The sequence below is a fragment of the Narcine bancroftii genome, chromosome 5 (assembly GCF_036971445.1).
Source record: "Narcine bancroftii isolate sNarBan1 chromosome 5, sNarBan1.hap1, whole genome shotgun sequence".
In the NCBI taxonomy this organism is placed as follows: Eukaryota; Metazoa; Chordata; class Chondrichthyes; order Torpediniformes; family Narcinidae; genus Narcine; species Narcine bancroftii.
In genome coordinates this window covers 123,617,939-123,633,619 of record NC_091473.1, presented here as the reverse complement: position 1 = coordinate 123,633,619, position 15,681 = coordinate 123,617,939, and positions in this window count along the sequence as shown.

Below are 15,681 nucleotides of genomic sequence, written 5' to 3'. Positions count from 1 at the left end.
AAGGAGTTAGAGATACAGAAATGGAACATGAAAAAGGTTCAGGATAACATTAAAAACTTAAACAGAGATATTAATGTGCTGGGGCAGATCAGTGAGGATCAAAAAGAATTAATGGTAGGTGTATTGAAGGAAGTGGAAAAGATAACTACAACACTGTCAGGAGAAATTAAAGCTGAAGGAATGGTAATAGGAGTAAAGGACGAAAAGTGTAGTACAGAAGAGGAAACGAGATACGATCCACCATGGGAGGAAAGTAAAAGGAAAAGACTCGGGAGGGAGAAAAATAGACATGCCTACCTGGACATAGTTAGGACAAAAGAGAAAGATGTGAAACAACTAAACTATGGCCGAAAAGATTATCTTAGAGATGAACGTGACCAATATACCTTTGACCCTGAGACATTGGAAGCTGATAGGGACAGTGACAGTGACGAAGAAGAGTCAGAACAAGGTGGGATAAATAAATGCATGCCAAGAGTAAAGAAGGTGCAGAAATCCCCAAAATTGAGATATCAATGCCCATTACTGATCACGGGACGGGGAACTCAAAAATATGTACCCTGGTCACGAATGGACTTAGAGAGTTTAATGAAAAAACTACCTCCGTTGAGTAATGGGGCTAGTCCATGGATTTCTTGTTTTGAGCGAGAAACCTGCCAAGAACAATTAGCACTCGCAGATGTCAGAACTATCATGATAAAATTAAAGGCAGAAGGGGCCCTGAAGCAAATAGAGAGAATTGTAAGAAGCAGTAAATTGGGGGATGAAATAGAATTTAACCCACTTCGGAATAAATTTTGGGAAGCACTTAGAGAAACATTTCCTACACCCTATAGTTTGGATGCCTTGGTAACCCTTCAACTAAAGGAAGGAGAGACTGCACACGAGTATTTCACTCGAGCATGGGACTTATGGGAAACAGGGACTGGAGAAAGACCCGACCACAGCCCCTTAGGAAGGGCTCACTTTCGTAATGGGATAATAAACGGACTACCTGCTACGGTTCAAGCAAAATTAAGGGACATTGTGGGATTAGAGACAATGTCAGAGGATTTGTGGAAAAGACACCTGACACATGCAATCAAACGACATCGTCAATCAGAGCATGCTAAGTCAGAAAGTGCGTCCCAGAAGGAGGTGGACAAAACAACCGATAAATTGGTGAGAGCCATAGAACATATAGGGGTTAAATTAGCGGCCCAACAGATAGTCCCACAGGTCATGGGGCCAGTGATAAATCCGGGACCCCAAGTAAGAAATGGTTGGGAAAGACAGCTAGGTACAATGTATAGAGGGGAACATGCAGTATGCTGGTACTGCCAAAATCCTGGACACTACCAGCGGAACTGTCCGGAGGCTGGGAGAGCAAGGGGAAAAAGATTACCCTCTATTAGAGGCTATCGGGGAAGAGGAGGAAACTTAAGAGGACAAGCAAGGGGTAGGGGTGGACACATTGATGGGCCCCAGAGAATCGGGGGGTGGCAGAGTGATCAACAAGTCCAGGCACCTCAGTGTAATGACTATATTGAGGAAGGTGCTGAATTTGATTATTGAAGGTGCCCAGGAGAATCAAAAATCACGCCTCCCTGGGAGCCACCAAAAATTTGGGGGACGGTAAATGGAGAAAAAATTGAATTTATGGTTGACACAGGGGCAGCAGTTACGACAGTGATTAAAAAACCCCCAGGGAGCACATTTTCGGGCAAAACATTATCTACAATAGGATTCTCCGGAATAAGGGAAACACAGCCCTATACAGATAACATCGACATGACATTTGGACGACAAAGGGTTAAAACGCCTGTCCTGGTTGTGCCAAGTTGCCCCATTAATTTATTAGCAAGGGACATTCTTACCAAACTAGGAATAACCATACAATGTTCTGAGAAGGGCCTTCGGTTAACATACCCAGGGGATACAATAAGAAGGGGAGGACAGTTTATAGTAATGACCCCATCTAACGCTTCAGAAGTATTTTCTGGAGTCGGCTACTGTATGATGAACCAGGCCCAGGGCTGATTAAACAGTTTTTTGAGTGGAGGGCCAGTATTCCTCGGTATGGGGATTACCATTATCCACTAGATCCTATGCATGTTACATTAAACTACACCATCCACCCGGACCAGGAATATGAGGAGAGGTGGGACTCTCTAAAAGAAGGGAAGACAGAAACGATACATTGTCCATTTATCTTTGTAGGTAAGGAGGGAATAGCTGCTATGGTTGTCATGACAGAAGAACAAATGGAGTGGTTCTGCTTAGGAGTAGAAAGTGTGCCTCATGTGACCTTGGGTATTGACAAAGATCATCACGCTCGACAGCTGGGTCCGATGGTAAAGGAAGCGATAGGGTGTGAATACAGGCAGACAGAAATCCCGGGATATTCCACTTCGGAGGGAGGAAAATTTGTCAGACTGAATATTGAAGCATGGGACCAGGTAGTGAATGAGAAAGTAGAAAGAGACCGAGCCATAGAAGGAGAAAATATTGATCACAGAGACTCAGACAAATATCTTTCTAATCTGAGTCCACATATATGGACAACGGGGCCCTATGATGTGGGAGTAATAAAAGGAGAGGTATTTCTAGAATTGGCCAACCCCGGGCAGAAACCAATATGGAGAAAACAATACCGCTTGTCGCCCAGTCAGGAGGAGGGTATTAAAGGAACGATAGAAGGGTTAATGGAGTCAGGGGTTTTAAGGGCGGCACCTGACAGTATGTGGAACATGCCCATCATGCCTGTTCCCAAACAGGGTAGAAAAGACTGGAGGATGGTACACGACCTCCGGGAGATTAACTTGGCTACCAAGACTATCGGGAGACCAGTCCCAGACCCATATGTAGCACTTAGGGCTCTGAGTCCGGAGCACGAATACTATACTGTCATTGATCTGGCAAACGCATTCTTCTGCTTGAATTAGCTGAGGAATGCCAAGACTGATTAACTTTCACTTACCAAGCACATCGGTACACATACACTAGATTACCTCAGGGTTATAAGGACAGTCCAGGACTGTTCAATCAGGCCCTTAGCGAAATCCTAATGAAATTAAAGCTCCCGGAAGATGTTACACTGATTCAGTATGTAGACGACCTACTATTAGCAGGGAAAACGCCACATGGGTGCCTGACAGGGCAGCCAAACAGGTTACTGGTTATCATGAACATATACAGGGGATGATTTTGAGGTCCCATAACAAAAAAAATGAATCTGAAACTAAGGAGACTTGTAGCAGATTGAATGACTACACAGATGAGTTTTGTGGAGGAAGAGTGCTGTACAACTGGCTCCCCGCTAACTGGGATGGTCGGTGTGCTCTAGTAACCCTTAATGCGCCAGTGCTGATTGTCAAAATGCAGGAGGGAGACGAGGATTCCCTAGAATTGCGCCACACAGAGAGTTGGCTGTGGAGAAAAAGGAGGAGTGTTGGACTCTTGGGGCCGGGAGGAAGGAACCCTGATGGGGTATGGATTGATGCCATTGGCCAAGCCCGGAATATTCCGGACGAATTTAAATTAGCCGATGAGATTGCAGCTGGGTTTGAAAGCTTTCCTGTTTTTAGTGCAATTTTTCCCATCACTGTAAATAAGAATATTAATAGGATCAACCTTATTCACTATAATGTCCAGCGCCTTGCAAATTTGACCAGGGACGTTGTTGAGGCAATACATCAACAACTGTCAGAAACTTCCCTTATGACACTTCAGAATAGGATAGCGATTGATATGGTCCTGGCAGAGAAAGGTGGAGTGTGTGCTATGTTTGGAGATCTATGCTGCACTTCTATCTCTAATAACACAGGGCCAGATGGATCACTCACTAAGGGGTTAACGAAACTTAGGGCATTGGCGAAAGAATTAAAAGCCCAGTCTGGAGTCTCCAATCCTGTTTTATCCTGGTTACAGGGAGTGTTTGGGAGATGGAGCACATTGTTAGGACAACTTTTGCTGGGTTTGTTCATTTCTGTATCAATTTTTATCACTTGTGGCTGTTGTTGTATTCCATGCATTCGAACGCTGGTCACGAGGACCATAGAGACAGCCCTTGCTGACCGTGATGAACTGCCTCCGAAATATCAAGCTGTGCAGGCTGTGGAGCAAGACTATCTCACATTACAGGAGACGGAGAAAGTTGCTGAGATCGATCTGGAGTCTGAAGGGGAATGTGATGGGAAGGAGGGATTGTGAATTAGATTGTTACACATATAATTTTAACCTTGCTTGTAACCCAAATATTATAACATTGATTGTAACACAAACATTATTAATCAGATTGTAGAACAAGTATTATGAATTAGATTGTAGACCATATGTTAACTTGGGAATTTACTAATGTACGGGGGGTTAGCTAGTTTTTTGCTTGGGGGCAAATGGGATGAAACTTGTAAACGGGCAATGGGATCGGGGTGACGGATGGGGGGTGTACGCAAAGGAGGGTTGGGGGAGCCCTCGCCCACCAGCCGAACTGCCCTGTGAACAGAACCCGTATAGAGCTTGGCAATAATAGGCGAACTAATGTAACGCGGTGGTAGCATAGTCAGGGCGAGATTGTCCTCTAAAGAGGACAAAGGAGGGATTGTAAGGTAAAACATCATGAGATGGGAATGTGTAGGGAGTTACCCTGTACAGGGCAGTAACAAGAAGGGGAGGTGTCCTTGTACTCCTGTTAGGTAAAACATCATGAGATGGGACCGGAGAAGGAGTCACCCAGTACTAAGGAGTAACAGAATGCATCCTTGTACTTACAAGATAAGAGAGACATTGATGGATTGAGAGGCAGGAAGCTAGCAGGGAAAGGATAGCAACAGTTTTAGTCATTGGACAAGTAATGATATGATGATGTTCTAAGCATGTATCCAAGGGTATAAAAAATCACCATTTTGCTGATAACGGCAGAATGCATTCTCCGACTAACTTGTTAGTCGCAAGTGTTACAATCCGGTAATAAAGAACAAAGAACCCTGATTTCGACTCAGCCTGGTGTTTGTCTCACTCATTCATGAACAAAGCAGACCTAACACCAACCTGGTCCCTGACCTACCTCAGAGGTGGTCAGGGAACCCGATAAAACTTATCCGGGCGTCCTGCTCGAGCGGTTTGAAAAGGGAAATGAGCGATCTGGTTACTCTGGTGTGTTATAGGGAAACCCCTAACTGAAGTTTCTGAACCGAGGGAGGGAGGTCGCTGCTGAGATTGGGTGGGGAGTGAGGAGCCATGATCGAGGGGAAGAGAGGGGGCCGCTACCGCGATGGGGAGAGGGGAGGGAGAGAGAGGTTACTGCCATGATCGGGGGGGGGGAGGAGAGAGGTCACTGCCATGATCGGGGGGGGGAAAGAGAGAGGTCACTGCCATGATCAGGGGGTGGGGGGGAAGAGAGAAGTTACTGCCATGATCGGGGGGGGGGGGGGAGAGAGGTCACTGCCATGATGGGGGGGGAGAAAGAGAGAGAGGTCACTGCCATGATGGGAGGGGGAAAGAGAGAGAGGTCACTGCCATGATGGGGGGGGGGGGAAGAGAGGTCACTGCCATGATGAGGGGGGGGGGGTAGAGAGGTCACTGCCATGATCGGGGGGAAGAGAGAGGTCACTGCCATGATGGGGGGGGAAAGAGAGAGGTCACTGCCATGATGGTGGGGGGAGAGAGAGGTCACTGCCATGATCAGGGGAGGGAGAGAGGTCACTGCCATGATGGGGGGGGGAGAGAGAGAGAGGTCACTGCCATGATGGGGTGGGAAAGAGAGAGAGGTCACTGCCATGATGGGGGGGGGGGGAAAGAGAGGTCACTGCCATGATGGGGGGGGAAAGAGAGAGAGGTCACTGCCATGATGGTGGGGGGAGAGAGAGGTCACTGCCATGATCAGGGGAGGGAGAGAGGTCACTGCCATGATGGGGGGGGAGAGAGAGAGAGGTCACTGCCATGATGGGGTGGGAAAGAGAGAGAGGTCACTGCCATGATGGGGGGGGGGAAAGAGAGGTCATTGCCGCGATGTGCTGCTGCTGCTCCGGTTTGCAGCGATGGCCAACTTCCTTCCTTACCCACAATGCCCCACACCACTGGAGGCAGTGTGGAGGATTATGGGTAAGGAAGACGGCTATTGCTTCAGTATGAAGACATCAGCACGGACTGGAGCTGCATGTCCGGTTCCCCCCCCCCCCCCAATACACACACACACATTCGTGGCGGCGGCACCTTGTTTGGGGGAGGGGGGATTCAATTTACAACGTGGGGGAAGGGCAACTGACGGCTGATTCTTCTGGTGAGTGTGTGACCCGTCAGTCACCATGTCCTCGCAGGGGTGGGATCCCCCTTAAATCACTGGGCTGGCGATTTGAAAGCTGCATCCAACATCCACGACCCAGTGATCGCACCCCGGGTCCCAGGAGGGCTACCCGGGTCCCAGTGTTCCTCTTTGAATTTAGACATTCAGCAAATCACATATTCCTTCATGTGTTGAAAGTATATTTGCCAATTGTACCATTGTTTGAAAGTCAACAAATCATGGCTGATCATGACACAATGTATCAATGTGTTTTATTACTCTACTACTTTCCCACAAAAAAAAGGCAGGTTAACTAGAATTATCTGATATTCCAGTTCTTGTTAGTACTTTATCCTACATAGTTGGGTAAAGTTGCAGCAGTGCTTCTTGGGCTGTTGTTAAAGGTTTGAGGAGGGATTGAGATAATGGGGTGCAATCAATAAAGAATAATTTACTCTTCTGCAGAACTTGCTGAGACCCATGTGGTACATTGACTCGTCAGGAAATGGTAGTGTAAGAGAGGAGCTATCAAAAGATAGCCCATGAAATAGAAAATAAGACTTATGATCCATGCCAGGGCAGCATGGTTGGCGTATGGGCTGACACCGTTGGTGTAGCAGTTAGCCAAACACCTTTACAGGGCCAGCAATTGGGACCTGCGATTTTAGTATGCTGGCCTTTATCAATCATTGCATGGAATATAGGAGTTGGGAGGTGATGTTGAGACTGTATAAGACGTTGGTGCGGCCTCATTTGGAGTTCTGTGTGCAGTTCTGGTCGCCTAATTATAGGAAGGATATAAACAGAGTGGAGAGAGTTCAGAGAAGGTTTACCAGAATGTTACCTGGGTTTAAGCATCTAGAGTATAGGGAGAGATTGGACAGATTAGGTCTTTATTCTTTGGAGCGTAGAAGGTTGAGAGGGGATTTGATAGAAGTATTTAAGATTATGAAAGGGATAGACAGAGTGGATGTGGATAGACTATTTCCGTTAAGAGGAGGAAAGATTAAAACAAGAGGGCATGAGTTAAGAATTAAGGGGCAGAGGTTTAGAGGTAACATGAGGGGGAACTTCTTTACTCAGAGAGTGGCAGACGTGTGGAATGAGCTTCCGGGAGAAATAGTGGCGGCGGAGTCAATTGTATTATTTAAGAAAAGGTTGGACAGGTCTATGGATGAGAAGAAGATGGAGGGTTATGGGCATTGTGCAGGGAGGTGGGACTAGAGAGGGGTGTTTGGTTCGGTGTGGACTAGAAGGGCCTAATGGCCTGTTTCCGTGCTGTAAAAATTGTTATTGTTATGATGCAAATCCCGTGCTGTTTGTATGGAGTTTTCGAATCCCACATTGTCTGTAAAGAGTTTGTACATTCTCTCCATGTCTGCATGGATTTTCCCCAGGGGCTCCATTTCCTCTCACCTTTAGAAATGTACCAGGGGTGCAGGTGAATTGGGTGACATGGACTCATGAGCCGAAATAGCCTGTTACTGTGCTGAATGTCTAAAATTAAATTTTAAAAGTTTACTTACAGATAGAATTAGTCCATTCAGCCCATCAAGTCTGCTCCATCATTCAAATCATGGCTGATGTATCCTTCCTCACATTCCATTCTCCTGCCTTTTCCCCATAACTTTTGATGCTGTCAGTAATTGAGAATATATGAACCACGGATTCACAACACTTCCTGAAGAAAATGATCTTCTTTAATTTTGAGGGTGTGCCCTTGTGAAAGTCAGCCCATGCTGTAATAAAACAAACAACGGAACCATTGAGCGTACAATCAACTTTATTGTATTACACTAGCAGGAGTAAGGGATACAAAGAATGAGTAGATAGAGTCACTTGTTCCCAACACCAAGCCTCACTCAACTCAAACAGTCTTTTGGTACATCCTCCCGGACACGTCTGCGTTCCCTTCTGGACAACCTGTCGTATCTCAGAATGGATGTATGTCATATTTGCCCAACTTATGAAACTGAAGGGTAAAACGAACGATTTCCTTCCATCCTCTATCTCCAAAGCCTTCTCATTCTCTCTGTTCCTGTAGACCCTGAGCATCCTGTGGACTCTACTGGCCTCTAAAATCTGTCTGACCGTCAGAATATTGAGCAACAGAATCAGAAAAAAAACAGGACAGAAGGATTTGAAATGAGGTGAAATATCTCAACATGGCATCCACCAAGACCAGCTCTCGCGAGAGGTTGGCCACTGCTGCCAACCTTTTGCGAGAGGCGTTATTTTCCATAGGCCCAATTTCACCAAAATCACATAAGTCTTATATTTTTTTTATTTGATTGTATGTGTGGATGAACGTAAGTCGCACAGGTCACAAGTTGGGGAGTACCTGCAGTACTTCTGTCGGGAGATGCATGCAGTTTCACAATTTCACAATGTGCAGATTTATTGCAGCTGATTGTTTTTTTTTTATTAACCTCAGTCCTTGTGGTTTTTACAGATGTGCAACTTAATCTAATTTAGACAGGTCAATCTTTGGCCATTCTATATTGGTTGAGCCCTGTCTTGTGATTTTGTTTCCAAACATATCCAGCAACCTTGCACTTATGCAACCTTGTTCCAGCCTATTGCCTCATTGTGATTCTTTATCAGTAAGGCTAGCAAATCTTTATTAGTCTGCACACAGAGGCCCCTTTCCTATAAGATTTGACATCCTTGTTTAACATTCTTTTCTATACAACTTATATAATCCTTTGGACCGATGCCTATGTGCAGTTTTACATATTTTCCATTAAATGCTACCGAATGTTTTTGTTACTCCTGTCCTTTGCAGTTTATGTGATCTATAATCCTTTCTCTTTCCCAGAAACATTCCGATATGCTATTATCTCGTACTTCATATTTTCTTCCTGTCCAAGGCTGTGATGGCTCTTTAACTGTGAACTGTTTTAGCTGCATATTATACATTAACTCTTTGTTAGCGTACTTACGACAGCAGAAGCTCCTCCTTTTATCATTCCATGATAACTATGAAAGGACTGTGGAGGATACTTGTTACAACACACTTTTAAAAAGACAGATAAAATCAGAACAGCAACAAAGATAGCCAGGAGAATAATAAAATTTTTTCCCCTGAAAGCTGCTGGCTGGGGGCAGACTGATGACAAAGCGATGATGCCGTCAGCCCATGATCCATCTCCCCTCTCTCTCCCACCCACTCACCCCTTTCCTTCCATGACCCCCCCCCCCCCCCTCAGGACAGGCGGGAGCTCTCCGGGCAGGGACCTAAATGTGACACAAGAGCAGACTTATAGGACTGCTCCATGAAAGGTATGTTTATGTTTTTCCCTCCACACTTGAAGCAGGTCTCCAGGTGGAGGCCTGGCAGGAAAGGGCCTTGAGACTGCAGAGACTGGGTCTATCACGTAATAGTCTGAGTTTCAGGTGGGAAGTGTTCATGAATGGACTTACTTCATTGACCGCTCATTTTGTGGTAATGAGTCTGTTTGGCTGTTACTGGATGTGATGAGCACAGTGAAGGGCATCCTTCATGGCCATGAATTCTAATGAGCTGTCTTAATTGTTTCGGGAAAGGTTGGGATAAGATGTTAATGGCTTGGTCTGGAAGGGTCTCTGAGTATGTGGAATGTAACATCTGCTTACTTTTTGGGACTTTGAATTTGTCATTTTCCCAACCCTGTGATATTTTCCTGTATTTGTACTGTCTGGACCCCCTAAAACCTCAAACTTCCACAGATGTCATATTGAACATTGGAGAAAGAAATTATTGCTGTTGTGTTGCTATAAGCTCATGAATCCTTTTTCAAGGCTCCCTGAGATGACTTCCCTTGGTAATTCACAATTAAATTAAGAGAAAAAAGTTACTGACACTGCTAAAAAAGGAGAAAAAAATACATCGCATTTATACAAGAAACACACTGAACTGAGTTAGAACACTGCAAACTGAAGAGAGACTGGGTAGGTCAGGGGAGTTGCTGTATTAGTTAATAAGAATCTGCCAATTAAGATAAAGACAGTAATAACCAGACCCAGCGAGTAGATACATAATGATGATGTGCCAGATTTATTCAGGATTTTGGAACTTGTTGAACATTTATACACCTAATGAAGATGACCAGGAATTTATGCAGGAATTTTTTTAAAGATAGCAGATGCACGGGGACACCTTTTACTAGGGTGAGACTTTAATTTTAACCTTGGCCCATCAATAGATAAAACCGGAAGCCAACTATAAATAATAAAGCAGCTCAATTTACATTGAACTCAATGCATGATATGAAGATAGTTGATATATGGAGAAAACAACACCCAAAAGAAAGAGGCTATTCATATTATTCAAACAAACATAAAACCTATTCTAGGATTGACGTTCTTGTTGTCAGCTCAGATACAGGGAAGAGTTGGAAAGACCACTCGCCCTTGTTACTGACAATTGCTTTAGAAGATATTCCGCCGAAAACATATAGATGGAGGCTAAATCCTATATTGCTAAAAAGGCAAGACTTTCGGGAATACATAGAACAACAAATCAAAATATATTTCGAGATAAACACAAATTGGGTAACAGACAAATTTATACTATGGGACACAATGAAGCCCTTTATAAGGGGACAAATAATTAGTTACACGACCAAGATTAAAAAAGAATATGATTGGAAAATAGAACAGTTGGAAAAAGAGATAGTAACTATAGAAAAAGGTTTAATGAGAAGGGAAGATAGAGAGAAAAAGAGAAAATTGACAGAGAAAATTAAAATATGATGCATTACAAACATACAAGTGGAGAAAAACATTATGAAAACAAAGCAAAGATATTATGAATTAGGAGAGAAAACCCACAAAATATTGGTTTGGCAACTAAAAACAGAACAAGCAACAAGAACTATCATAGCAACAAGGAAGGAGGATAAACAGATCTCATATAAACCCATTAGAGATTAATGGAAATTTTAAAAAAATTTATAAGCAATTGTATCAAACCGAAAATCCAGGGAAGAATTGCAAAATAGATGAATTTTTAATCAAATATTGAATTATCCCAATTACAATTGGAAGATCAAAATAAATTACTAAAACCCTTGACAGTTGCAGAAATACAGGATAAAATAATGACATTATCAAATAATAAAGCGCCAGGCGAAGATGGATTCCCTACAGAGTTTTATAAGGTATTCAATAATCCATTAATCCTGCCCTTCTTAGAGGTAATGAAACAGATGGAAGAGACCCAGAATTTGCCTGACTCGTAAAATGGCAATAATTACAGTAATTCCAAAAACGGGAAACGATCTGCTGTCACCGGCATCATATAGACCAATATCTTTACTAAATACAGATCATAAATTAATAGCAAAATTACTAGTGAATAGATTGACAGACTAAATTAGTGACACTAGATCAGATAGGATTTGTTAAAAATAGAAGAGTGACAGATAATGTTTGTAAATTTATTAATTTAATCCATACAGCACAAATAAATAAAACACCAACTGTGGCAATATCTCTAGATACAGAGAAAGCTTTTGATAGGGTGGAATGGTATAATATATTTAAAGTACTACAGAAATTCAAATTATTAAATGTATTAATTAGATTAGAGCACTGTATAATGGTCCTTTGGCAAAACTGGTAAGAAATGGATATGTTTCAGACCACTTTAAATTGAGTAGGTCATCTAGGCAGGGATGCCTATTATCACCTTCCCTGTTTGCTTTGGCTATAGAACCATTGGCAGAGCTGATAAGAAGGGAACCTACGATAAAGGTAAAGATAAAAGTAAAAGGGGAAGAATTTAAAATTAGCTTATTTGCGGATAATGTTATAGTATATTTTACAAACCAAGATAAATCAAAATTATATACAAAATTGAAAGAATATGGGGCAATATCAGGATACAAGGTTAATATTGATAAAAGTGAAGTGATGCCAATGAACAAAGTCGATTATACAAAATGTAAAAAGGAATCCCCTTTTAAATGACAATCACAGGCCATATGTTAGCTAGGTATCAGGATAAATAATAATTTAAATCATTTGTATAAATTAAACTACCAACCGTTAATTTAAAAAAAAAGATTTAGAGAAATTGAAAGATTTACCATTAACTTTAATAGGGAGAGTAAACTGCATCAAGATGAATCTATTTCCACGGCCATGATATTTGTTCCAAATGCTACTGATCTGATTCCTTTGACAGGGGAATTTTTTATGAAACTAAATAAATTAATAAGAAAGTTTTTATGGAAGGGTAAAAAATCAAGAGTGGCTTAGGAAAAATTAACATGGGTGTATAAACAAGGAGGATTGCAGTTACCAAATTTCAAAAACTATTACAGGGCAGCACAGTTAAGATACCTATCAGATTTTTATCAGACGGGAGAAAAACCAGACTGGCTCAAGATAGAACTATATAAATTAGGAGAAAAGGCCCCGGAACATTAGGAGGAGCTTGGAGAGAGTGATGGGCAGGTAAGCCCGTAAATTCCAGGGCTTACCTGGGCTTGGACCTACTTGGTTCGGGCTGTGAGTCGGAGGAGCCGGCGACTGGAGTTCGGGCGACTATCTGGAGGAGGAGGAACTTGGAGAGAGTGAGGGGGCTAATTGGCCAAGGGGCCAATAAAAGGAGGGTAAATATAAGGGAGCGGCCCAGTGAGTGAGTGGCACAGTGAAGGAATGGGTCTTTGAGGCTTTGGCTCGAGAGGCACAGTGAAGGAGTGGGTCTTTGAGGCTTTGGCTTGAGAGGCACAGTGAAGGAGTGGGTCTTTGAGGCTTTGGCTCGAGAGGCACAGTGAAGGAGTGGGTCTTTGAGGCTTTGGCTCGAGAGTCTTTGACGAGCAGAGGCTGAGGACGAGCATGCTGGATGAAAGGTAAGACATTCACAGTTAATTTAATATATATCTGTTTATTTTTTACTTTGTAAGGTGTGAGGAGAAGGAGGAAGAATGAGTGTGAGGGCAGTTTTCTACTCTCAGTGTCACATGTGGGAAGACATGGAGTCTTCATGTCTCCTGGACGTCCACATGTGCACAAAATGGGCCGAGCTGCAGTGATGAAGGGACCGAGTCAGGGAACTTGAGCTGCAGCTCGATTACCTCACTCTGGTTAGGGAGAATGAGGCTATTGTAGACAAGAGCTACAGGCAGGTGGTCGCACAGGGGCCATGGGAGGAGGGGCACTGGGTTACTGTTAGGAGGAGGAAAGGGAGGGGTCAGGTTCATGTGCAAGCACCCAAGTCTGTAATCTTCACAAATCGGTACTCCACCTTGAGTACTGAGGAGGGGGATAGTCAGACAATGGTGGGCAGAGGTGTGGTGTCAACCTCTATGACCCAGAAAGGTAGGGGGATAAAAGGAAAAGAGTGATAGTTATAGGGGATTCAATGGTTAGGAGGACAGACAGAGGTTTTTGTGGACGTGATAAGGAAAACCGGATGGTGGTTTGCCTCCCTGCTGCCATGGTCCGGGATTTGACTATGTGCGTTCAGAACATCCTAAAAGGGGAAGGTGAGGAGCCTAAGGTTGTGGTACATGTTGGTACCAATGTTGTTGGAAGGAAGGAGTAAGTGATCCTGCAGAATGAGTATAGGGAGTTGGGTAGGGAGCTTAAAAGGAGGACCACTAAGGGGGTAATCTCTGGATTGCTTCCTGTGCCATGTGACAGTGAGAACAGAAATAGAATTAGATGGAGGTTAAATGCATGGTTAAAGGGGTGGAGTAAGAGACAGGATTTCAAGTTCTTGGACCACTGGGGCCTTTTTTGGGGAAGATGGGACCTATACCTAATGATGGGTTACATCTTAATCCCAGAGGGACCAGTCTCCTGGCGGGGGCATTTGCTAGGGCTGTCGGGGGGGGGTTTAAACTAGTATAGTTGGGGACAGGGTTTCAAGTTAGGCAGGACAGCAGGGTGAGGGTTTGTAGGCTAAGGAAAGAGACAAGTTTGAATAATTTTAGGGAGGAAAAGCAGAAAGTAGTAAAAAGATGTAGTGAAAATTGTGAGAATGGAAGAGAGGAGGATATGCAGAAGGTAAGATGTAGAAGATCCCTGAGTTATATTTATTTTAATGCGAGGAGCGTAGTAAGGAAGCTGGATGAGCTAAAGGTGTGGATTGACATGTGGCGTTATGATTTTGTGGCCATTAGCGAGATGTGGCTGAAGGAAAGTTGTGACTGGCAGTTGAATGTTCCAAGATTTTCCTGCTTTAGATATGACAGAATTGGTGGATTAAGAGGGGGAGGTGTGGCATTACTTGTCTGGGAGAATATTACAGGATTGCTGAGGCAAGATAGACTGGAGGGCTCGTCGAGGGAGGGAGTGTTGGTAGAGCTGAAAAATAAGGTTTTGAGGTTACTATTATGGGGGTATATTATAGGCCTCCAAATGGGGAAAGGGAACAAGAAGAGCAAATGTGCAAGGAAATAGGTGAGATTTGCAGGAGAAATAGGGTGATGTTGGTTGGAGATTTCAATTTTCCAAACATAGATTGGGAAACACAGTCAGTAAAATGGCAGGATGGCTTAGTATTTATGCATTGTGTTCAGTATTGCTTTTTGCACTAATATGTTGAGACGTCAACCAGAGGGGGAGCAGTGTTAGATCTGTTGTTTGGGAATGCAATGGGGCAGGTGACGGAGGTAAGCATTGGAGAGTACTTCGGATCCAGTGATCATGGGGCCATTAGCTTTAGCTTAATGATGGAAAGGGACAGGTCAGGTCCGAGGTTGAAGGTCTTCGAGTGGGGGAAGGCCAGATTTGGAGAAATGAGAAGGGATTTGCAGAGTTGTGTGGGCTGATCTTTTTGCCGGAAAAGATGTAGAGGAAATTTGGGGGGCATTTAGGGGTGAGATTTTGAGAGTACAGGATCTTTATGTTCCAGTCAGGCCGAAGGGGAAGACTAAAGGTTCGAGCGAGCCGTGGTTTTTATGGTGAAATTAAGAAGTTGGTTCGAGACAAGTGGGAGGCCTATACCAAATATAAAAAAAACAAGGGATTGAGGAGATGTATGGTCGTTACTTAGATTACAGGAAGAACCTTAAGAGAGAAATTAGTAGGGAAAAGATTAGAAAATGTGGAAGAACAAGAAACGGCTGAAGAAATGGAAGTGAACGACTTAAGAAGAAAGTGACAAAAAAGTTAAAGAGTCACAAGAGCTGTTCACTCAGAAGATGGATATAATGGAAAACTATAGTAGGCGAAACAATATAAAGATAGTGGGCCTAAATAAAGATGAAGAAGGCACAAATATGAAAGAATTTATTAAAAAATGGATCCCAAAGGTCCTGGGAATGCCAGAAATACAGGAAGGAATGGAAATAGAAAGGGCACACAGAACATTAGCCCTGAAGCCCCAGTATTTAAAAAAGAATCACCATTTAAATGGCAAACACAAGCAATCCGATACCTAGGTATTAGATTAGATAATAATTTAAGCCACCTGTACAAATTAA